The sequence below is a fragment of the Lissotriton helveticus genome, chromosome 6 (genome assembly GCF_964261635.1).
Source record: "Lissotriton helveticus chromosome 6, aLisHel1.1, whole genome shotgun sequence".
Classification (NCBI taxonomy): Eukaryota; Metazoa; Chordata; class Amphibia; order Caudata; family Salamandridae; genus Lissotriton; species Lissotriton helveticus.
The window spans coordinates 2,028,527,092-2,028,550,323 of record NC_136067.1 but is presented as its reverse complement, the minus strand read 5'-3'; the positions used below and the strand labels follow the sequence as shown (position 1 = coordinate 2,028,550,323).

Here is a 23,232-nt window from a genome sequence, read left to right as displayed (position 1 = left end):
CTGGCGCCCAGTTTCACTGATTGGTGCGTCCATGACGTAGACACTGGGGACAGTCTTCCTGTTAAGCTCAAGGCTTACCGAGTGACTGACTGGGTCAGGGCAAACCTTAAAGAGGAGGTCTCCAAACTTGTTGTTTTAGGGGTGATTGAGTCCTCTAGCAGCTCTTGGTCCAGCCCCGTGGTCCGGGTACCAAAGGCTGCTGCGCCTGGTGCCATCCCCAAACTTCGGTTCTGTGTGGACTACCGAGGTCTCAATTCAGTCACGAAGACTGACGCGCACCCCATCCCCAGAGCTGATGAGCTCATGGATCAGCTGGGGTTGCACGGCATCTCAGCATGTTTGATTTGACGTCTGGGTATTGGCAGATTGCCTTGACTGATGGGGAAAAGGAGAGGTCAGCATTCTCCACACCAGATGGGCACTACCAGTTCAGGGTGATGCCCTTTGGGATGAAGAGCGCCCCTGCCACCTTTCAGAGGTTGGTCAACAGGGTGTTGGTTGGACCGGAAGATTTCAGTGCCACCTACCTGGATGACATTGCAGTGTTTAGTTCCTCATGGGAGGACCATCTGCGCCACCTCTGGGAAGTGTTGGTGGCACTGCAAAGGGCAGGCCTTACAATCAAGGCAAAAAAGTGCCAGATTGGGCAGGGTTCTGTTGTGTACTTAGGGCACCAGGTGGGGAGCGGCCAGGTGGCGCCCCTACAGCCAAGATTGAAACCATCCGGGCTTGGGAGGCCCCAAAGACCCAGACTCCGGTGAGAGCCTTTTTAGGACTCACAGGTTATTACAGGAGGTTTGTCAAGTGGTATGGCAATATTGTTGCACCCTTGACTGAGTTGATTTCTAAGAAGCAGCCAAAGATTGTGACACCTGTTAGAAAGCTTTTGACGCCCTGAAGACGGCCATGTGCACAGCACCTGTACTTCAGGCGCCCAACTTTTCAAAAGAATTTGTTGTCCGGACAGACACTTCCGAGCATGGTGTAGAGGCTGTTTGGTCACATATCAATGAGGAGGGCCTAGACCAACCTGTAGCCTTCATTAGTAGAAGGTTACTGCCATGGGAACAGAGGTGGAGTGCAATTGAGCATTAGGCATTTGCTGTGGTCTGGGCACTGTAGAAGCTGAGACCATACCTGTTTGGGGCTCACTTCCGGATTCAGACAGACCACAGGCCCCTCAGATGGTTGATGCACATGAGGGGAGAGAATGCAAAGTTGTTGAGGTGGTCCAAATACCTGCGGGGTATGGACATTTACGGTGGAACACCGCCCTGGTACAGAACACGCCAATGTGGATGGTCTTTCCAGATTTTTCTGCCTTAGAGATGAGAACTCCCAAGTGGGTGGGTAATTCGCCCCACATTTCAGCTGGAGGGGATGCATATTAGACCTGGCACCATTGACGTGGGTCTCCCTTCCATTTTTCGCTTTTGTCTCCTCTGTGTTTGCTGGTGTTAGATGCTCTGGGCGCTGTGCCACTGCCATTCAGTGCGACAGCGCAAATGCTCCCTATTGTAAATTGACCCAAGGGACGTGATAGAAAAAACGAGTTTAGTATGCCTGAGCTCAGAATATTAGTGTGCATCTTGTGGTGAAGATTATTTTTGTGTTCCGTGTTTGAAAGTGCCACTTTTGAAAGGTGGGTGTTTTTCCGCCTAAGCCTTTCAGTGGGCTCTGCCGTTATGTGTATTGGCTGTCTGGTTTTGGATGGACAGGGCAGGCTGAGCCCAACCTAGATTGAACAGAGAGATCTGCAGTTGGAGTATGGGGAGGGGGATCCTTTGATCTGAGCTGAGCTATGCCTGGCAAGGTGAATGATGGCTCCACCTCCCACTGTGTGTCTGATGGCAGACCCTCTCTTCCTGAAAGACAGGATGCAGCCTTGTAAACAAAGTGCTCCAGGATGACACTAAACTGGTTCTGGCTGGGTTCAGGGGTTTGAGACTTTTGAGAACAAAGGCTTTTTGGGGTATAAAGATATGTGCTAAAACCCCTACTTGGTGTGTTACTGCGGGATGTCAAGACGAACCTCTGTTAATGTTAATGTTAATGTTAAGCAAGGATTTATAGAGCGCACAGCTACTCAACAGAGGGTCCCGGCGCTAGGACAGAAGAGACAAGAGACCTGAAACTCAAAGACAGAGAAGGGCTAGTTCATTAAGGTGTTTGTTGGAACATCCAAGTTTTTAACTGTTTTCTAAAGGCCGACAGGGTCGTGGCCTGCCTGAGTGGTAATGGCAGGCTGTTCCAAGCATGAGCCACTTACACTTGAAAAGAGCGACCGCCACAGCGAGCTCTGCAGAAGCTGAGCATCATAATTAGGTGTTGATGTGCTGATCGGAGTGATCTGCGTGGCGTATAGTAGAGTGAAAGGACTTATAAACTTTCATCCATCTTACTGAAGCAACTCCCCAAGGGCCTGATTTGAGCTTGCCTCTTGCTGAAGTCTCAGGGATATTAGATTTCACCAATCAGCCACCCGGATTCCAATTTGAGGGGGATTCTACTTGCAGGTGATGCCTCTGTTGAGAATTCCAGTGCCTCTGGTTCTACTGTGGGGAACGCTGGCTGAAAATCATCGATATAGCTATTGTGGGCCGCCGCAGCTGCGGAGCAGTTATGCTGAGAGCCCGCATTTGCCTGTGTTACCAAAGTCATCGCTATTGTGGGCAGACGCAGCTGAGGAACTGTTGCAGCTGAGAGCCCACATTTTCCTTTGTTACCAAAGCCATCGCTATCGCTAATATGGGCCGCTGCAGCTGAGGAGCTGTGCCGCTGAGTGCCCGCATTTGTCGTCCTACGAGAATCATTGCTATCGCTATTGTGGGCCGCTGCAGCTGAGGAGCTGTGCCGCTGAGTACCCGCATTTGCCGTCCTACGAGAATAATCGCTATTACTATTGTGGACTGCTGCAGCTGAAGAGCTGTGCCGCTGAGTTCTCACATTTGCCATCCTATGAGAATCATCGCTATTACTATTGTGGACTGCTGCAGCTGAAGAGCTGTGCCGCTGAGTACCCGCATTTGCCGTCCTACGAGAATAATCGCTATTACTATTGTGGACTGCTGCAGCTGAAGAGCTGTGCCGCTGAGTTCTCACATTTGCCATCCTATGAGAATCATCGCTATCGCTATTGCGGCCCGCTGCAGCTGAGGAGCTGTGCCGCTGAGTGCCCGCATTTGTCTACACTTCGAGGATCTTTTTATCATCTGCATGTGCCGCTGGGTGCCCGCCTTTAAGCCCCGTCTCAGGATTATCATGAGTGCACGCCACGGACCGCTACACCAGGGACCTGTGGCCACTGCGAGTCCGCCTGTCATCATTGCGGCTTCCTTGTGAGGCTGTGTGATGTGGCCCTTTAAATCTCAGGTACATTGTGCATCACTAGATCGTGTGGACCCCGGCCTCAAACTAAGTTCGTCACACACCCTTTTTGAGTGCCTTTATTGTTTTTGAAGTGAATCTGGAATTACGTGCATTGTAGCGCCTTGAGCGCTTTTAGCCTTGTGTGTAGTCTATATAAAGATAACTATTTTTCTATACCTACTTGTGGTGTCCGTTTGTAGCGTCTTTCTTGCATTATTGTGTATGGTCATAAATGCTTCACACACTGCCACTGAGACAGGCCTGTCTGCTCGTGCTACGTTACCACAGGGTTTAGCAGGGGTTATCAACGGGTGTACCCCCCTTACTCTGACTTGGGAAGAAGGATCCCTATTTGGACCTCAGCGCCAGCTGCTGCCAACTAGAGATCCCCATTTCTAACACTCTTTATTTTATTTGGGCGTACCGGAATATCTTATGGACAATTTGCAGTTGATCCAGAATGTGGCAGTTTGCCTTCTATTGAATGTGCCAAAAAGACAACTCATCAGACTTCATCTGCGGGGACTTCACTGGTTGCTCATTAGGGAGAGGATTACATTTAAGGCTCTGATACTGGTACGTGACACTCTGTATCAGACGGCCCTGAATACCTTAGAGCTAGATTTAACTTCTACAACCCAGCTGGACATTTACGCTCCACCAATAAACTGCCAGCTGCTATCCCAAAATAACAGCGCCGCATGTCAGGAAGCAGATCACTAACCTTTTGAGTACCTTAGCATGGAACTAGCTCCCGATGGAGCTACGCTCAGTTGGTAACTCATTGCCGTTCACAAATCAACTGAAAACCTGTCTCTGAGCAAACTTTCACCCACCCGACCTCTCTATGTCTGCGCCGGGATGCTCTTGAGAGTACCTGCAAGCATTATAAATCGTCTATCATATCATGTCATATCATATCATATTTCTTCCTGACAGCAACTAGGACACTAAATTGTATGACTAAATGTGTGTGTAACATTCAGTTGTGCTGTGCATTAAAGTAGTTTTCTTTATTGAAAGTCAAGCACTGGGTTGGACATTCATTTACTGCTATGTTAACTGTTGTGCTCCTAGCTCGAGCACCTCCACGCTCCTTCCATGTGAAGCCTAGGACTGTTGGCCATCTCTGCCACTGAAAGACAAGTGGTTATACTTGGCCCAGTTTGCTGAGCCACAGTGAGATCGTCCCCAGTACATCAGAGACAAATGACCTAAACTCCCACAGTTGATGGCCAATATCCCGTTTGTCCTGTGGATCCCTGAATAGGGTCTGATAGCATTTATTTTTTTCTCCACATGAAAAATTGTGTGGTTTGTATCTGTAAAAGATAAAATTGCTAACAGGGGCAATACCGTCAAGCAACAGCATTCCTGCAACCTGGCCCTGACCAAGGGCCTGATTAGGATGTCGTTTGGAAACTGTCCCGAACAAATTAGTTCCGGACTAGTTTCCAAATTAATTGGGTCCTGTGAGTCTGGACGACTGATTACCATGCCTCCCAACATCTTTCGGTCAGACTCGCATTGACTTCAAAGGGATCCTGTGTTATGAATGCGAACACAGGTTCCCAATGAAAAAGGAGTGAATGGGGAAAACCTTCCACCCTGTGGCAGGCACCGCATGGTGCATGCCACATTGTGCATGGTTGGGAAGAGGGGTCCCTAGGGTATCCCTACTGGCCACCTTTGGATGCCACCCGGTGAAGGGGGGCCCTCAAGGGGCCCCCAAAGACCGATTACAAAAGCTGTTTCGTCTTGGGAAAACCGAATCGGAATGGCTGTCTGAATCGTTCATTGTGTAATTGCTCGTCGGGTAAATGTGCCCATAGGACTGTATGAATCAGCTCTGAAAGACTTGGGCTGTCCGTATGCCTTTCAGAACCGATTCGGTCTGCTCAAATGGTTTCCGGGCATCGTAATCGGTCACCGGGAAAACTGTACGATTCGGTACGAAACATGGGTTCCGAATTGGATTCGACACAAGATAAAATAAGATAACATTTACAAAGCACACTAAACCCGTAGGTTTCAAGGCGCTAAGCAGACACAATAGGAAAGAGGGAACGCAGCCTCCAATTAAGAAGGAAATAACCAAGTTTTCAGGAGTTTCCTGAAAATAAAAAGGGAGCTAGCATTGACAATAGCAGGGGGGGGGGGATTCCAAAACATGGCAGCGGCCACTGAGAAAGCGCGGCTGACCCACCTGGATTTACAAAATCTGGGCACCACAAGTTTAGACTGTGTGGATGATCTCAAGGTCCACCCTGGGGTATATCGGTGGAACACAGATTTGAGTTGGGACGGACCCTTGCAATGTATTGTCTTGTACACTGTAGTGAGGGCCTTGAATGAGATGTGTTTCTTAACAGGGAGCCAGTGTAATGACCTGATGCCTTCTCTAGCAGATTGATGTTTAGAAATATTGAAGATCAATCTTGCTGCTGCATTCTGAAGGGGAAACAACCCTTACAACACAACTATTACAACGCACACCGTTACAACGCACACCGTTACAACGCAGGATCCGTTACAACGCATGACTTTACAACGCATGACATTACATAGCAGATGCTATTACAACGCATGCCAATACAATGGAAGTATAGGTAAGTATATTATTATTTTTTTAAATGTAATTTATTAAAATGTAATTAATTTAATAAATTAAATTATTTTTTAATAATTAATTTGTAAATATATATACTTTAAAAAATAGTTTATTTTAAACAGAACAATTATTATTAAAGAACTAATATTAAAAAATAATAACATTATTAAAATTAATTATTTAAATTATTTAAAATTATTTATTTAAAAACTGAACCCTAAAAATACCCATTACCCTGAACCCTTAAAATACCCATGTACCCCATAACCCATACCTAGCCCTGAAACCTAAAAATACCCCTGTATCCCAAAACCCAAACCTAGCCCTGAAACCTAAAAATACCCCTGTACCCCAAAACCCATACCTAGCCCTGAAACCTAAAAATACCCCTGTACCCCAAAATCAGTGCAGCTGATAAAAGCTTACTGCAGCTCCAACTCTGAGGCGCACATTAAAACATTAAAATGCTATTACTGTTAAAATATGGCTAAGCAGGCCAGCGTACCTCATGCCATACATGTGTCCCATGCGACATTACCAAATCCCATCCGGAGCCCTTCCTAACAACATTGTGATCGCTCCCCAGGGTGGCAAGAAATGATTCAAGGGGAAAAAAGTTAATGTGCAAACTCTAGATTTGATAGCGCAGCCACCAAATGGCTGGAGTGGCAAGGCACCACCCAGGGTGATGCACGGTGGGCATAACTTGTGTAATTCAGTGTAGCGTAATCACGCTGATTTACATAAGAATTTTGCGAAATTACGCTTGAGTTCTGCAAGAAGAGTAATTCTGTTTAGCTCTGTTCCTTAGTGCAAGAATGCCCCCTTGTTTCCAAAATGGCTGCAAGAATGCGTTCTGCACTAAGAAATAGCGCTAAATGCCACAGAACCCTAATAGCTCGCGCAAGCGTCTGCTCATGTTTGCTAAATGTGCTCTTGGTTGAGGATTTTTAATCAACTGACTCCCTGTATTTAGCACAAATTTCTTAGTGCAAAATACACCCTTATGTCCAAAATGAATGCGAAGATACATTTTGCACTAAGTAATAGTGCGAAATGTAGAACACAAATAGCAAGCATGACGTTTCAGCGAATGCCGCTTGCACTCGCTATATGTCCTCATGCAGTAGGATTTCTTCCCCCAAATTACTCTTAATTACGCGAGCAGGAGTAATATTGGTAGTTCTGCATTAAAGAATTACTGAAAGGACATCACTTACTCCAGCAAAATTTTAATTATGCTCAGACTTATTCATAAGCAATTTGGCAGAACTCTTTTAACTACTTGAAAGAACTCAGTGTGAAGCGCTCCGTGCAGTGCCAGCAGGACCTCAGAGGGGGTATCAGCAGGACCTCAGAGGGGGTATCAGCAGGACCTCAGAGGGGGTATCAGCAGGACCTCAGAGGGGGTATCAGCAGGAGCTCAGAGGGGGTATCAGCAGGACCTCAGAGGGGGTATCAGCAGGACCTTAGAGGGGGTATCAGCAGGACCTCAGAGGGGGTATCAGCAGGACCTCAGAGGGGGTATCAGCAGGACCTCAGAGGGGGTATCAGCAGGACCTCAGAGGGGGTATCAGCAGGACCTCAGAGGGGGTATCAGCAGGACCTCAGAGGGGGTATCAGCAGGAGCTCAGAGGGAGTATCAGCAGGAGCTCAGATAGAGTATTGCTTGCAGGGGTTTACTCTGATACCAGCAGGAGCTCAGAGGGAGTATCAGCAGGAGGGAGTATCAGCAGAAGCTAAGTAGGGGTATCAGGAAGAGCTGTGGGGCGCGTGCAGGGGTTTACTGTGATACCAGCAGGAGCTCAGGTGGTATCTGCAGAAGCTCAGGGTGCTGTGAACGGAAACACAGCACAGCCCCATTTAGAGCTCAATCGGAGCTCAGTGCTGTGTGAGCAGGAGCTTGGAGCAGTACCATCAGGTCAGTGCAGTATTAACAGCAGCCTAGTGGAGTACCAGCAAGAGCTCACTGTGGTGCCAGCGGGATCTCAGTTGGGTGCCTTGAGTGCGAGCGGGATCTCAGTTGGGTGCCTTGAGTGCGAGCGGGAGCTCAGTTGGGTGTCATTAGTGCCAGCGGGAGCTCAGTTCGGTGTCATGGGTGCCAGCGGGAGCTCAGTTGGGTGTCATGGGTGCCAGCGGGAGCTCAGTTGGGTGTCATGTTGCCAGCAGGAACTCAGTTGAGTCATGGGTGCCAGCGGGAGCTCAGGTGGGTGTCATGGTTGCCAGCAGGAGCTCAGTTGAGTCATGGGTGCCAGCAGGAGCTCAGGTGGGTGTCATGGGTGCCAGCGGGAGCTCAGGTGGGTGTCATGGTTGCCAGCAGGAGCTCAGTTGAGTCATGGGTGCCAGCAGGAGCTCAGGTGGGTGTCATGGGTGCCAGCGGGAGCTCAGTTGAGTCATGGGTGCCAGCAGGAGCTCAGGTGGGTGTCATGGGTGCCAGCAGGAGCTCAGGTGGGTGTCATAGGTGCCAGCAGGAGCTCAGTTAGGTGTCATGGGTGCCATCAGGAGCTCAGGTGGGTGTCATGGGTGCCAGCTGGAGCTTGGTTAGGTGTCATGGGTGTGTTGGGTGTCATGGGTGCCAATGGGAGCTCAGTTGGGTGTCATAGGTGCCAGCGGGAGCTCAGTTGGGTATCATGGGGGCCAGCTGGAGCTCAGTTGAGTCATGGGTGCCAGTGGGAGCTCAGTTGAGTGTCATGGGTGAAAGCGGGAACTCAGTTGGGTGTCATGGGTGCCAGCGGGAGCTCAGTTGAGTGTCATGGGTGCCAGCGGGAGCTCAGTTAGGTGTTATGGGTGCAAACGGGAGCTCAGTTGGGTGTCATGGGTGCCAGCGGGAGGTCAGTTGGGTGTCATGGGTGCCAGTGGGAGCTCAGTTGAGTGTCATAAGTTCCAGCGGGAGCTCAATTGGGTGTCATGGGTGCCAGTGGGAGCTCAGTTGGGTGTCATGGGTGCCAGTGGGAGCTGAGTTGGGTGTCATGGGTGCAAGCGGGAGCTCAGTTGAGTGTCATGGGTGAAAGCGGGAACTCAGTTGGGTGTCATGGGTGCCAGCGGGAGCTCAGTTGAGTGTCATGGGTGCCAGCGGGAGCTCAGTTAGGTGTCATGGGTGCAAACGGGAGCTCAGTTGGGTGTCATGGGTGCCAGCGGGAGGTCAGTTGGGTGTCATGGGTGCCAGTGGGAGCTGAGTTGGGTGTCATGGGTGCCAGCTGGAGCTCAGTTGAGTCATGGGTGCCAGTGGGAGCTCAGTTGGGTGTCATGGGTTCCAGTGGGAGCTGAGTTGGGTGTCATGGGTGCAAGCGGGAGCTCAGTTGAGTGTCGTGGGTGAAAGCGGGAACTCAGTTGGGTGTCATGGGTGCCAGCGGGAGCTCAGTTGAGTGTCATGGGTGCCAGCGGGAGCTCAGTTAGGTGTCATGGGTGCAAACGGGAGCTCAGTTGGGTGTCATGGGTGCCAGCGGGAGGTCAGTTGGGTGTCATGGGTGCCAGTGGGAGCTCAGTTGAGTGTCATAAGTTCCAGCGGGAGCTCAATTGGGTGTCATGGGTGCCAGTGGGAGCTCAGTTGGGTGTCATGGGTGCCAGCTGGAGTTCAGTAGGGTGACATGGGTACCAGCGGGAGGTCAGTTGGGTGTCATGGGTGCCAGCAGGAGTTCAGATGGGTGTCATAAGTTGCGGTGGGAGCTCAGTTGGGTGTCATAGGTTCCAGCGGGAGCTCAGTTGGGTGTCATAAGTTCTAGCTGGAGCTCAGTTGGATGTCATAGGTTCCAGCTGGACCTCAGTTGGGTGTCATAGGTTCAAGCTGGAGCTCAGTTGGGTGTCATAGCTTCCAGCAGGAGCTCAGTTGGGTGTCATAGCTTCCAGCAGGAGCTCAGTTGGGTGTCATAGGTTGCAGTGGGAGCTCAGGTGGGTGTCATGGTTGCCAGCAGGAGCTCAGTTGGGTGTCATAGGTTGCAGTGGGAGCTCAGTTGGGTGTCATAGCTTCCAGCAGGAGCTCAGTTGGGTGTCATAGCTTCCAGCAGGAGCTCAGTTGGGTGTCATAGGTTGCAGTGGGAGCTCAGGTGGGTGTCATGGTTGCCAGCAGGAGCTCAGTTGGGTGTCATAGCTTCCAGCAGGAGCTCAGTTGGGTGTCATAGGTTGCAGTGGGAGCTCAGTTGGGTGTCATAGGTTCCAGCAGGAGCTCAGTTGGGTGTCATAGGTTGCAGTGGGAGCTCAGTTGGGTGCCATAGGTTCCAGCAGGAGCTCAGTTGGATGTCATAGGTTGCAGTGGGAGCTCAGTGATCAGAAAGACGAATCTTTACAGGTAAATGCCAGAAGCTGAGCTTTGTTTTCTTTGGAGATTTAACGTGCCCAAACCATACTGAAATACACAAAACAAAGGCAGTAAAATAAATGTTAAAATATAAACTGGGAGAGGGTGGTCGTTTCATTCTAGGGTCCTTGAAACAATTCCCATCTCCCTTTCCAAAGGGATTGACGAAGGAGAGACCTTCACCCCAGAGCAGTGAAGAAATGGAGGCGCGCGCCCCCTGGCACTGTGGACCAGGTCACCCTGCGGGTTATTTCCATGTGAAGGTTATGCTAAGAAATGTGAATGTTCCACAGAGCGAAGGAAAACACGAGTCATAGCGAAACCTAAAGGTACCGGGCGAAAGTGAAAGTAAAATGTGTAATCTGCGGGGTATAAAAGGGGAGAGGTCTGTGTCTGAAACCCCCTAGAAGCAACTGCAGCTGTCGGTGGTCAGACTCCCGTGGGTGCCGCGGGTACCGGAGCCGGTGGTCAGACTCCCGTGGGTGCAGCGGGTACCGGAGCCGGAGGTCAGACTCCCGTGGGTGCAGCGGGTACCGGAGCCGGAGGTCAGACTCCCGTGGGTGCAGCGGGTACTGGAGCCGGTGGTCAGACTCCCGTGGGTGCTGCGGATACCGGAGGCGGTGGTCAGACTCCCGTGGGTGCTGCGGGTACAGGAAACGGTGGTCAGACGTGGACACAGCAGCGGGCCAGAGCCGGAGGTCAGACTCCACTCGAGGTGACCCCTTCTTCCTTATACAACCCACGGCGCCAGACTCCTTCTCTCCTGTACTACGTCACTGTCTGTCTGCACTTTAGTTTTCCCTTCTTATGATTTCTTTCGTTGGAGAAGGGAGGCTTGGTTTTTACGTTGTACAAAATGATCTTTTTTAATTAGTACTTATCAGTGCACTGAGTGCAGTGCTATAATATATACGCCCAATTAATCCCCACGCTTTCATATTTTACTGGAATCCACTTTTTTAAATTTTAGAATAGACTTTCCTATATTTTACGTTATGTTTGTCGTATGTTTTACGTAGCAAATATTTTCAGGGCTCGGCTTGTGCACTGCTCTGAGATCCGAGCCAGACCCTCGACTCGGCTCATACTGTTAAAGTGTTGGCACGCCCACCACTATTTTTAACATTTGTATTATGGGCTTGAGCAATAATTTAAGTAGGATGAAAATGACTGGGGGGCCATAACGGAGGTGTCTCCAAGAAGCCTGACTAAGTGCCCTTAACAAGCGTTTTCGCTACACGAACCGAAACAGAAACGTGTCAGTAAATGTCAGCTGCAAATCATTCTGGTGATCAGAGCCACCGGCTGGTGCAGGCGTGTACTGTCCAGACATCTCGGTACCGCCAACTGCACACTGCATTTATGAATACCTTCTATTTCTCCTCATTGTCGCGTCTTAGGACAAGAGAGGTCCTCTCTGACTGTCTGCGCTGGCTCAGCCTGAGGCGCTGATTTTTTACGTCGAGCCTAGTGGCAGGGCATGCGCTGCGAGGCATGCTGCATTTGAGTATGTGCTGGAAGCTCCGCCCACATTTGTCATTAGCCTGTGTCATTGTCCTTCGCAAATGCTGGCTTATGATTCGTAAATAGGCTTGTAATTCCCTCCTTGTTACTGCCTTGTCTGCATTTGTTACCACCCATAACCCGACTGGGGGGCAGATGTATCAAGATTCCATTTTGCGATTCCTAAATAGCGATTTTTAGCGAATCGCTATTTAGAATTCGCAAAATGGAATGTATGTAAAAAAATAGCTAATTTTTTGCGATTCCTTAGTCTTTATTTGCGAATTCGCATTTTGCGAATTCACAAATAAGGAATAATTTCCCATGCATTCCTATGGGCCAGAAAGCCCATAGGAATGATTGTGAAATAATTCTCAAATTGCGGATTCGCAATTTGCTAATCGCAATTTGAGAATTATTTCACGGGTGCAGGGGTGTCTCAAAGACACCCTACTGCACCCATGAAATGTACATGTGTGTGCATATGGCGCACATACATGCCCTATGGGCATGTGGGTGCGTCACATGCCACCTTAAAAAATGCCAAATTGTGCATTTTTAAAAGAATTCGCAAATTAACATCAAACAAGTTGGTGTTAATTTGCGATTTCTTAAACAAAATTCGCAATTTAAAAATGCTACATACATAGCATTTAAGGAATCGCAAAATTGCAATTCCTTAAATGCTATGGCAAAATAAGGAATCGCAAATTTTTGCGCTTCCTTATTTTGCGATTTTTTCATACATTTCAAAATATGCAAAAAAGCCTTTTGCGACTCGCAAAGGCCGAAATTCTGCAAATTTCGGCCTTTGCGAGTCGCAAAAGGCTTGATACATCTAGGCCTGGACCTTTTACATGCCTTGTTATACTGTCTGCATTATAAGTGGGCGAGCACTATTTTGTTTAATGACACTGGTGGGGACAATGGCAGCCGCTTTTCTTATAGAGCGCTTTGCCACTCTAATGTGCATTCTCAGCGCAGCTTCCGCTTTAGGGACCTCGCGCTCAGTTCACATTGTTTTAAAAAACTTTGCTGTTGAGTGTGGCGCCCGCTTCAGGGACACCGCAATCTGTTTATTTTTTTATTTTTTTAAACTTGAATACTGAGCACGGCGCCTGCCTCAGGCGCCGCGCTCTGTAAAAATGTTTTGGTTTTTAACTTTAATAATGAGTGCGGCCCCCGCTTAACGGAAACCGCGCTCTGCAATAGGTACTGACTCTCCCTCACGCTTCTTCTACTCACCACCCACTTTGTCTCTCGTCCTCACTCCTGTGCGTTCTTAGCTTTCTTTTTGTATTTTTCTAGCTTTCTCTTCCTCCTTATCTTTCCCTTCATGCCTCTCTCTTGCTGTAAGGCAAGTCCGTGTCACCAAAATGAGCACCGGTGCCCGCCAGCTGCAAACACCGGCACACATTAAACACTGTCGCTTCCCTTTTACAGACAGAGCTGAATGCCTTGAGATGTATGAGCAGCCCACACTGCTTAGCAGAGCATATTTTGTAGAGTCTCTGCTCATGCACTGCTCTGAGATCAGAGCCAGATTTAACTCGACTCTCCCTGTTAAAGTGTTGGCTCTCCCACCTCTCTTTTTAACAGCTGTATTATGGCCTTGAGCAGTCCTCTAAGCAGGGCCGGCTTTAGGCATGTGCAAGCTGTGCACCTTCACAGGGCCGCCATGCCAATACTTTAGTCTTGTGCTGACTCTGCCTAAGTGTGAGAAATTAAGACTTCGCACGTTCATGCGTCCTCGCGCACACACCAATTATATTTCGGCTCCTCAACCGGCACCAGCGTTTTCTAAATCCTGAGCTACGGCCGGCATTGTTAGGTAAGCGAGCTTGCTGCTCGATACCCCTCTTCTTCATTTGTCCTACGCTGCGCCAGACAAGGCACACACCCATAGCTGAACCGGGTTTTTACAGATTCTTTTTGCTGCACGATACCCTGCGTGTCCCGTCTGAGGATTAGAAGATGGCCTACTGCCCCCACCTCTCTCATTAATCAGGAGGCGTTCGCCCCCCGCCTTTAAATTATACCGCAACATCATGTGCCCATTTTTGTAAACCTTTGCCGGGCGGGGAACTTTCTCTAACTCAGGAGTCCCCTTCCCTGCATACAATTACCATGTTTGACTGTTTAACCATTGCCAGCATTTATGAAACGCGAGCACGCCCCGCGTTTGGTATAAATCATGTTGCCCCTACCTAGCCATTTTAACCTTTGCCAGTACCAGTAATAATTGTGAGTAGGCGCACGTATTTTAGGCCACACTCAGCCTTTCACATTGAGCCCCCCCTCTTCTGGGGCCCCCTACGCTCCCTGCCCAGGGCTGCCATGAGCCTAGAGCCGCCCCTGCTCTAAGTAGGATGAAGATGGGGGTGGGGGGGCTTAACGGGGGTTTTGCAAGAAGCCTGACCAAGTACCCTTTACAAGCAGCGTCGCTATCTGAACCAAAACGTAGACATTTGTCAGTAAATGGCAGCAGCAAATCATTCTGGATGTCAGAGCTATCAGGCTGGTCCAGGCGTCCAGCAGGTAGGTGGAGGGGGTGCATACTGTCCAGGCATGTTGGTACTAGTGGTTAATTTGTAAAAAAAAAAGTGCTGAAGCTCTTGTCAGGAGGCAGCTTGCACCAGCCCATTTCTCCTGTTAGCGCTGCCTAAAACAGAACCAACTACTAGCCATGAAAGTGAAGAGATGATGTGGTGCAATGACCAGAGCAGACGGCTTCGGTGCTGGGGAACCAGGTACAAGTCTCTGCGTCTGCTCAACATCCTGTGATTCTGGGCAAAGCACTTCATCTCCCTCTGCCTAAAAATGTGTTCTTATCTGGTGCTCATTATTAAGTGCCTTATATTTATTAATATTGTCCCAACAAATGCTAAAGTGTAGCTTCAGGGAGTGATGTTTGGGGTGTTTCATGCCCCCCATAAAACGTATGTTCTGGTAAATAGTTGGGTACAGGTGATTTTAGTCGGATGTGGTGAGGTGTCTTTCTGATTTGTACATACAGACAGAAAAAAATGCACACTCACACACTCTCTCCCTCTCTCTGTTTTGATAGTCTTCAAAAATGTTTATTTTACAAAATATTGTTTACTCTCACTTAGTGCCCCTGCCAAACAGCATTGCTCTCCCTTTACACTGCCTCTTAAGCCCCTCTCATGCACTCTGCCCTCCTATAATGTATTTTAACACGATTGTGAGAGTGCTTGGTGAAGCGGGAAAGCAGCACACGTGGGAGAGAGTAATGCAAGGGAGGGGGAGAAGCACACAGGGAGAAACCAACATGGAGTGCAGGAATGTGTGTTGAGGAGAAACATTTGAAAGAGAGAGATAGAAAGACCTCTCAGGAAGTGCTTAATTCGAACTGGTTGTTGCAGATGGGGCTCACCTGCACTCTCTTTTGGGGACTGGGTCGTATTTTTCCTCATCAGACTTCATCCCAGAACTATAGAGAGAATGCAGAAATAGAGGAAAGGATGAGTCAGTAAAAGATGGAAAAAAGTGACAAAGGGATAAAGCATCAAAGCAAAGAACCTGCTAGACTGAGCTTGAAGGGCAAGCAAGGCAGTAGATGAAAAAGGCACGAGGTGTCATGAGGTGTAATCAAGACTCTACAGTCTTAAGCACTGCTTTCAATACATGAGAGAGACAGCAAGACAGATTGTGGCGAGGGCAAGTATTTAGTGGTGTGCTTCGCTGGAGAAAGCTGGAAGACACATGCACTCTCATGGACTGCCTAACCAAAATAAAGTAGCTCCCTAAAAGAGAGTGGATACATCAAGTCAACCAATCAAAAGAACAGTAAAGACGGTATGTCACAGGGGAGGATCAAACACAAGAACAGCAAGGCATGAAATAAGAAACAATTAGTGAGAGTGACAATAAAACCAAATAATGGTAAGCAAAGCGGGGGGGGGCTCTAACAGGTCTTCCGCAACCAGACTAGTCATGCTGTCTGGTAATCAAGATACAAAAACCGTGTCTTTAAAGACAGACATACGTTTTTGCTTGTTCACTTTGGAACCTTAGACAGAGATTGAAGTAACATGAGACATGGGAAGCGGAAATATTATGCTGGATGGTCCGTTAACTGTAGTACAACTCTTTGAAGAGCTGTTGTGTTGAACTTAGCACTGTGAATCTAGTCCTCTAAGGCTAGCACTTTAAATGTAGCACTTAGAATCTAGAACCATCTTTGCAATTACAAAACATCTTACCCTTTTTCACAGGTGTATTTTAGCAACCTGAGTCGCCTGTAGTCTTAGGGCTTGGGCGCAGTGGTCCGGCCTACAGACACAGCTAAGTCCCTCCAGAAATGACCAGCCATGCATTTTCAATAAGGTCCCTTACCTTTTCAAGATGTGTGTACTGGGTTGTTCAGGGAAGAATCACCTGCTCAGCAGTTCTTATAATGCTACCTCTTGGTCCTCCAAGTACATGGTGCCAAAAGCTGGAGCAATTCCAGAATATACATTTTAATTTGGACCTGTCAAGAAAGTGTGTTGACCGATGGAGAACATCTGCAATCCTACTTCTGCCCAGATTTGCCCAGGAGCTTTTCTCACCCGTGGGCCAACTTGCTCCCACGGGAGCAAGTCTCTTTTTGGCTGACTGCAACATAAATAAAAATGTTGTTGGCAGCCACTACCGGACTCGGGGACTTAGTCCCCTGTTGTGCAATGTAATTTTTTTTAAAACGTACAAAGTGGTAGGGTAGGGATGCCCTGCCCCCATTGTCCTTTTTTTTTTTAATACATATATTTTTATAAACGTATTTTATTAGTTTTCCATATATAACATACTTTGACTATTACAAAACATAGATTATCTTATCCCAATGTGACTTGGAACGAAATATAACAGATTGTACAAACAATGTCTACATTTATACATTCCTCAACCTACTCTTATCTATGTCCCAATCCCTCCTCCCCCCTCCCCAAACCCGTCACTGACGTCTATACATATTTTCAACCATCTGTGTAGAGTCGCACAGGAGAGATCATGTGTCTTCTAACTTGATGCCCTGTCATGGTTTGTAATCCAATTTCTATTAGCCATCTATTCAACGCTATTGCCCTCTATCTCATGATCCCTCAAAGCCTGTCCTAGTGTTTCCCATGCAGTCGCAGATTCTATAAGTTTATCATTGTTTAGTCTGCGCGCCTGCTGATATCGTAATGTGCTTTCACTGCTAGCCCATTTAAGAAATTCATTCTTCCATCTATGCCTGCTGGGTCCCACTGTCGCTTTCCAGTGCTTAGTGATTTCGCGCTTCGCTAGTACTAGTCCCATGTCCACAAATTTACTAGTGATCTTATTCTTGGATGTATGCGGGAACCAGTGCAATATGCTGACAGCCATGTCAAAGTCAAGCCGCCTGTTCGTTATCGTATTCAAAATGCCCCCTACCTCCCTCCAGTATTGAATTACCTCTGGACAGGACCAGAACATATGCGCTAATTCCACCCCTGCTCTCTTGCATCTAGGGCACGCTGCATCTGCTACCTTAAAAAACTTCTTCACTTTTCCTGGCGTTAAATATGCCCGATGGAGAATATAGAAGTGTACCAGTTGAAACCTGACGTTTCTTGTGCTCTTCCAGGCCCTCCGCACTATCTGCGCCCACGCCGCTTCAGGTATATCTTTCCCCACATCCATCTCCCATTTCCCTTTCAAAGTGTCTAAAGGTAGTAGTGATTCGTTAAGCATTCTGGAGTATAGACATGTAACCGCTTTATAAGTGCCTGCCGCTAGCATAACATACTGACAGGCTCTCGTCGTCTTAGGCTCCATCAGCCCTTCTTGCCAGTATGCCTGCATCGCTCTTATCACTGCTGCATGTAGTAGGAAGTCACCTCTCGGCAGCTCAAACCGTTCCTGTAGTACTTGATAAGGTATTATTGCTTCATCTTCAAACAGATCCCCCAACACTTGGATTCCCACTTCCTCCCAGATTTGTAAGTGCGACCAGTCACCCCCGTGTGGTAGCGCTGTCACCATTCCAAGGGGAATTTCTGGTGCATATGGGTGCAACACCCCTGCCTTACGTTGGGAGCGGTTCCAGCACAGTTGCAGCGTATTTTCTTCTAACATCAGATCCTTAAGGTAAAGTTTCTGTTGAAGGGCTATAAAAGAGAGGACATGGCGGGGGATTCCCTCATTTTGCTTGTGTTCCGGGCCTCTAAACACTCTCGCTACTTCTTGTGTTAGTGTTTGTAGTTGGGCTGCCAAGTAATATAATTCGAAATCCGGCATCGCTAACCCCCCCTCGACTTTAGGCCTCATGAGTGTTGATTGCGCTACTCTGCTTCGTCCCGTGCCCTAGAGGAAAGATATCATTAATGACTTCAGCAGCCGAAAGATCGAGTTAGGTATCGATATCGGCAATGTTATGAAGTAGTAGAGGAACCTGGGAAGTGCTATCATTTTTAACAGTGCTGTTCGGCCCGTCATTGACAGAGGAAGAGTGGCCCAAAAGGTCATGCTACTCTTTAGGGCTCCTATAGCCCGACCTATATTTCCTTCCAGTATATCTGTTGCCGCGTGGTATATATACACCCCCAGGTATTTCAGGCAGTTGGGTTCTGCCCCCATTGTCCTTGTGGGGGATCCCAGATGTACCCATAGGTTTTTTAAACCAAACTTTTTGGAGGGGACCTGAATGGGGCACACCTCCCTGACCCATTTTGACCCCATTGCCAAGGCCCATCTTTTAAGAAAAAGGGGAGGGTTTGCACAGTCCCACTCCCAAACAGCCTGATTCATCAAGCCGAATTGCGCTCGCATCAAATTCTGAGAATCTGGCCCATTGCGAGCGCAATTTTTGCATTTGGGATTCATCATCCCAAATGCAAAAATCGGTAATTGCTAATTCGCTAAATTGCGAGGAATTACATTTAAGGAATCTCTATTTGAGATTCCTTAAATGCAATTCATCAACCATTTTTAAATTGCTAATTCGCAATTTCGGGCCGCTATTTACCGAGAAGTCAGACCTCTCGGTAAATAGCAAAAACTTAGAAAAACTTAGAAAAATGCATTGTGTGTGCGCAACACCAGTTTCAATTTGCATTTAAGGGGTGCTACAGGGTGTCCTTTGGACACCCCTGGCACCCTTTAAATCGCTATCTTATTTGCGAGTAGCAAATTGCTAATCGCAAATAAGGAATACTCCCCATTCATTCCTATGGGCCTTTTGGCCCATAGGAATGAATGGGGAGTTATTCCTTATTTGCGATTAGCAATTTGCTACTCGCAAATAAGGAATGTGTAGGAATCGCTATTTATTTAGCAATTCCTACATGAATACCGTTTTGCGAGTCCTTAATAGCGATTCGCTATGATTCGCTATTAGGGGCTCGCAAAACGGCCCGTTGATGAATAAGGCTGATAGCTTTTAGTGGCCCAGGGGACCCCACTCTCTGGGGACAAACTTTTTGTTTGTATGGGGGCTTATGGCCTCCCTCTTGAGACCAAATGGGCCTTAGGGACAACATTCCCTGGGTCAAAAAGCTTTATTTTAGGGGCGGGGGTCCAAGACCCCCTCCCCAAACCCAAATGGGCCCTGGGGGACCAACCAATAAATAGAGAGGAAGGGGTGCAAGGACCCCCTGCTTGAGCCTTGCAAGGCTCCAGGGCCATCTGCCCCCTTACCCTAATGTAAAGGTATTTGGCCCTGGGGATGGTGTACCTGGGGCCTCTTAGGACTCGAGGCGGGTCCTACGAGCTCCCCTCATCTATAATTAAAGTATGGCCTTTGTATGTGGCTCCTGGGGCCCATTTGGGCTGGAAGAGGAGGGTCCACGTGCCCCCTTCCCAAATGTTAAAAATGTTAAGGTATTTGACCCTAAGGGATGGGGTCCATAGGGCCTCTTAAGGCTCAGGGAAGGAGGCTACCCCCCCCCCCCATATCTTGTATTTTTTGGGCCCAATAATGGCTTAGGAAGGAGGAATTATCCCCTTTTTAAAAACAAAGGCCCCGATGCAAATAGTGACTTGGGGAGGGAGAATGCGCAACACCCTCCCCCAGCAGGTGGCTGGCTGATTACACAGTTGACTTAGCGTACAGAAAAAATTATTATTTCAAGTACAAAAAAATCCTCGCGCCCATGCAATGCACTGCTGATGACATCACATATTACATCATTCATGACATGGTCAGTGACATCACTGATGACAGCCATGTGATAATCTGATGCACCTCCTCCCACCCTAATATAACCTTTGATACACCCACTCTAAAATACAGACCACCATTTTCAAAACCATAGACACACCTACACCAGTTACTACATACCTGTTCACTGATTCCTAGGTCTACAGCACATCCACTCATTCACCCACACAGTCACTGATAAATGCAGTCACTCATCAATACAGCACTATCATATGCACTCATATACCTATACGGACACTCACGCATTGCCACTCATCCACATAGTTACTCACACACCTAGTCAGTCATGGATGAGTGTGTGCTTGTATCAGTGATTGTATAAGAGAGTAAGTATGTGTTAGTATCTATGTGAATAAGTGAGGTGGTGTGTGTGTATAACTGAATAGGTGAGGAAATGGGAGTGTGATTGATTCTTTGCATGACTGACTTGGTGTGTGAGTAACTCTATGGATAAGTGGTGATGTGCGAGTGTCTGTATAGGTGTATCAGAGCAGGTATGTAGTAACTGGTATTGGTGTGTCTATGGCTTCGAAAATGGTAGTCTGTATTTTAGAGTGGGTGTAGCAAAGGTTATATTCGGGTGTGAGGAGGTGCATCAGATTATCACATTGATGATGTCATCAGTGATGTCATTTAAGATGTCATCAGTGATGTCACTGACCTAGTCATGAATGATGTAATATGTGATGTCATCAACAGTGCATTGCGTGGGCGCAAGTTATAGTTAGGTCAGCTAACTATAACGGCTGAATTTCTCTGGTTCTGTACGAGTAAAATTTCCAACAAACAATAACGTCCCTGAAACCTGTGTTTTTTTCAGTGAATTTCTAAGGTTTTTCAAATGCTAATTTCTAACTATAACGTCACTGAAACCTGTGGTTTTTCAGTGAATTTCAAAGGTTTTTGTAAATGCTAATTTCTAACTATAACATCCCTGAAATCTGTGGAATTCTCACTGAATTTCTAAGGTTTTTTAAATGACAATTTCTAACTATAACGTCCCTGAAACCTGTGTTTTTTTCTGTGAATTTCTAAGGTTTTTTAAATGCTAATTTCTAACTATGCCTACAGAGGTAGAACATGTGCAGAAAGAGGAAGAAAGGCACAGAAAGAAACAAGACAAATACAGAAAGAGGCAACAGAAGTCCAGAAAGAGGAAGAAAGGTGCAGAAAGAAGCAAGAGATATGCAGAAATAACCAACAGAGGTGCAGAAAGAGGCCTTGTTGCAAAGTCATCCTGTGCCCTGGGCAACCCCCAACCTTCTGCCGACTGGTACTGGTGTTAACTGACTCTGACTGACCCTGGGCTGTGCTTAAGCAGGCCCGGAGCTACTGCTTTGCTGAAAGACACTTAGAATACAGTGAAAACACCAACATACACTAGGGTACTCTATGGGTTGGGGTACCCCAGTGATTAGCATGACCTCCCCTGTAAGGCCCTAGTACATGTATAGGGCCAGAAAGAGGCAGCAGGGGTGCAGAAAGAGACAGAAGAGGTGCAGAAAGAGGCAGAAGAGGTGCAGAAAGAGAGAAGAGTGGTACTGCAAGAGGGGTGCAGAAATTTGCAAGATAGGTGCAGAAAGAAGCAAGAGCAGTGCAGTAAGAAACAACCGGTACAGAAGGAGGCAAGAGGGGTACAGAAAGAGGCAAAAGAAGAGCAGAAATAAGCAAAAGAGATGTGGAAAGAGGCTGGAGGGGTCCAGAAAGAGGGAATAGCGGTGCACAAAGAGGGAAGAGAGGTGCACAAAGAAGAAAGAAGGTTACAGAAAGAGGCAAGTTGGGTGCAGAAAGAAGCAAGAGAGGTGTAGAAAAAAAGCAAGAGAAGTGCAGAAAGAAAACAGAGGTGCAGAAAGAAGCAGGAACAGTGCAGAAAGAAGCAGGAACAGTGCATAAAGAACCAACCGAGGTGCAGAAAGAGGCGAGAGGTGCATAAAGACGTAAGAGAAGTGCAGAAAGAAGCAAAAGAGGTACAGAAAGAGGCAAGAGGGGTGCCGAAAGAGGCAAGAGACATGCAGAAAGAACCAAGAGACGTGCAAGAAAAGGGAAGAAGCATGCAGAAAGAGGCATGAGGGGTGGAGAAAGAAGCAAGAGAGGTGTAGAAAGAAGCAACAGAGGTGCAGAAAGAGGCAAGAGAGGTGCAGAAAAAGGCAAAAGAAGTGCAGAAGGAAGGAACAGAGGTGCAGAACGATGCAAGAGGGGTACAGGAAGAGGCAAGAGAGATGCATAAAGAGAGAAGATGGGTACAGAAAGAGGCAAGAGGGGTGCAGCAGAAATTTGCAGGACAGGTGCAGAAAGAAACAAGAGCAGTACACAAACAACCAAGAGTGGTGCAGAAAGAGGCAAGAGGGTGAAGAAAGAGGCAAGAGAAGTGCAGAAAAAGGCAAGAGACTTACAGAAACAGGAAAGAGAGGAGCAGAAAGAGGGAAGAGAGGTATAGAATGCGGAAGAAGGGTATAAAAAGAGGCAAGGGGGGTGCAACAAGAAGCAACAGAAGTATCGAAAGAAGCAAGAGAAATGCAGAAAGAAGCAAAGGAAGCTACACAGGTGCAGAAAGAGGAAGGGAAGTGTAAAAAAGAAGCAATAGGTGCAGGAGGAAAGAGTAGTGCAAAAAGAGGCAAGTGAGATGCAGAAAGGGGCAATAGAGGTGCAGAAAGAGGGAAGACAAGTGCAGAAAGAGACAACGGGTGCAGAAAGAAGCAAGACAGGTGCAGAGAGAAGCATGGGAAGTACGGAATGAAGTGTGGAGAAGTGTGGCTCAATGGTTAGAGCGGCAGACCCTGATGCAGAGGTCTAGCCCGGGACCAGGGTTCAATTCCCCGCCTCGGCGGGTCTTGAGCTAAAAAATTCCACAGACCTGATAATTCTCGCCTCAGTGCCTATTCCAATCATGGAGTCCCACTCTGCAACTCTGGGCAATAGCTTTCTTAATCTCCACAACGGCCCCCACAACGCTAAGGATGCCTGGCCTCCACCTTGTGGGTGCCCAGGAGTGGACACCTCACAGGGAAAGCCAGGATGGGTTCCACAGCGGTATTCGTACAAGCGCCTTGAGACCCTTGCGGGTGAGTAGTGCGCTATACAAGTATCAATTTACAATTTCAATTTACATAACAGGGGTGCAGCAAGAGGCAAGAGAAGTGCAGAAAGAAGCAACAGAGGTACAGAAGGAGTCAAGAGAGTTGCAGAAACAGGCAAAAGAGGTCCAGAAAGAGGGAACAGGGGTGCAGACAGAAACAAGAGAGGTGCATAAACAGATAAAAGGGGTGC

At 47.8% G+C, this 23,232-nt stretch overlaps 1 protein-coding gene across 3 annotated transcripts in view; it reads left to right on the top strand.

Annotated features, from left to right (window-relative positions):
* The first annotated feature begins 10,696 nt into the window (after nt 1-10,696).
* Nucleotides 10,697-23,232, top strand: part of LOC144763948 (interferon-induced very large GTPase 1-like) — a 317,067-nt gene continuing 304,531 nt past the window's right edge. For all 3 annotated transcript variants that reach the window (XM_078649999.1, XM_078650000.1, XM_078649998.1), the window contains exon 1: nt 10,697-10,989. The gene's annotated coding sequence lies outside the window, so the exon portion shown is untranslated. The remainder of the gene's footprint in view (nt 10,990-23,232) is intronic.